Raw genomic sequence first — 2,448 nt, forward strand, 5'->3', positions numbered from 1 at the left:
TTCCTTTTGGTGGGAATAAACCGATAAATGTATACATGACTCAATATTCGGGTTGGAAAAGGAATAAACCAGGGGTCTTTTTCGTTTTTTTTATATTCGGAATATGACCATATTCCGTTTATTCAAACGGTTTATTGATGTTTACATGGACATACATACATACATACACATAAGAAAGGTTTATTGAGTGCATCTGGTGAGCTGGAGCTGACCTGGGACTCCATGGACTTTTGTACTTTTACATGCACTAATTGATTCATTATTTATTTCTATTTTCTGCTCTTAATTATTCCCTTTCTATGCTTTTCTGTTGTTGTTCTGAATCCTGAATTTCCCCACGGAGACAAATAAAGGTTTTCAATTTCAATTAAGGTGTGCGTGTGTGTTTCTCCATGAAATTAAAGTCGACGAGGAACTTATTGATTCCATCCTACAGTCTGTGGTGTCACCACCTTATTTAGCCCTCTGTCCTCGACCAAAACCCCCAGTTACTCTTCCCGCCACATTAACTCCTTCAACACACAGCAGTTTGCAGAGGTTTTTCAGAGAAACGCCATTGCAACCTCTATTTCAGCTGCTGCTGAGGTTAATTTGTGCCCAGATTAGTTAGTTTCGCTTTTCCACTCATCCTGCACTGTCATCCTAGACTGTGTTGCCCCCCTTTAAACGCAGACACCCAAAACGCAAATCCCATCAGTGGCTAGACGACTCAGCACGTTCTCTCAGGCGGGCCTGTCGCAAAGCGGAGCGGATATGGAAAAAAGACCATCTCTCTATTTCATTGGAAATTTTTAAAAACTGTCTGGAAAATTTTCAAAAAGCAGCCAAAAAGACAAGAGCCAAATATTTCTCAGATTTAATCTCCAAACATTCCCACAGACCTAAAATTCTGTTCAATACAATTAATTCTCTCCTCAACACGTCCGCTCCTGAAAGTGTTGAATCATCCCCGGACATCTGTGAAAGATTCTCAAGGTTTTTTACTGAGAAAATTACCAATATAAGGTCTGTATTTCCTGTTCCTTCACCTCCCTCCTGACACCCTGCCCCAAACAGCTGTGGGCTTGCCTACTTTTAGCCAATTTGAACCAGTCTCCATGTCGGATTTTACAAAAATTGTCACTCAGATGAAACCCACCACCTCCCCCAATGATGTTATGCCCTCTCGCATTATAAAAGACACCTTTAATGTAATTGGACCAAGCATCCAGGCTATTATTAACTCTTGTCTAGCCTCTGGTACTGTCCCCACATGTTTTAAACACGCAATTGTCCAACCCCTGCTCAAAAACAAGAAACTTCACGCTAAATGTTTAAACAACTTTCGGCCCATCTCAAAACTACCTTTTATTTCCAAAATAATGGAGAAAGTAGTTCTGTTTCAGCTACAACCTTTCCTAAATACCAACAATATCCTCAACCCATTTCAATCTGGCTTCAAAGCACTTCACAGTACTGAGACCACTTTATTAAGGGGAGACACGGTAGGTGAAAACATCGTTTTTCAACGCCCTGGTCAAATGTGAGATTTTGTGCTAGTTTGCTTCCATAACATGTCTTCTTTCATACTAGTGGAAATAAAACATCAAAAATACGCATTTAGATGTTTATTTTACTTCATTTAGTCTGTTTGCGTCTGTAGATTCTTCCTAAAATCACCAAAAGTTAGCCTTTTTCCGGAACTTCTCGCAGCGTTTCTTTCGTCTGGATCCCGTCATCCGGGGTATCTTTAGAAAGCTCTGTTTCTCTAGCACACTATTATCGCAACCAAACCTGTTAGTTTCATTTGTATTAGCAACCAATCGTGGAAATACAAAGGCGGGTTTGATGCTAACCGTGAAATCTCATTGGCTGTTGTTGATTTCTGAGAACGTGATTGGTTCAGCGCGTCATGTGACCCGTTTCCACTTCCTTATATCTAATCCAAACAATTCCGTCTGTAAAGCGTTCTAAATGTAATAAGCAACAACGACAACAGTGTTTGCCCGCAAGGTTGAACAGAAAACAAGAGAAACTAAATGGAAAGGTTTACATTTATGAGATATAAAGTGCCTTTTCGCGCAAGTTGTCATTAGCCGGTGCTAGCATGTCCAGTGAGCAGCAGGGAGATGGGGTTGGCGTTAGCATGTCCAGTGAGCAGCAGAGAGATGCGGCGCGTTTGAATGAGCTGATAACTGGGTTGATTTGTCCTAATTGTGCAGGGACTGGTATTAAAATTAACATAGATCCTCAGAATAGTGGGTTATGTAGTACTTTGCTCTTAGAGTGCAGTCTTTGTGAGAAATGGCTATCGCAAAAGTGTCTACACATCGACTCGGCTTCATGATACAACTAGGAATGATGTTGCATTTGATGTCAATGTGAGGATGGTCCTCTTAGCGCACGAGTTAGGGTTGGGGTATGCAGCTCTCCAAAAGATTAGTAAAGTGTTGGATCCCAGGGCTTCAT

Source organism: Borostomias antarcticus (genome assembly GCF_949987555.1).
Source record: "Borostomias antarcticus genome assembly, chromosome: 3".
NCBI lineage: Eukaryota > Metazoa > Chordata > Actinopteri > Stomiiformes > Stomiidae > Borostomias > Borostomias antarcticus.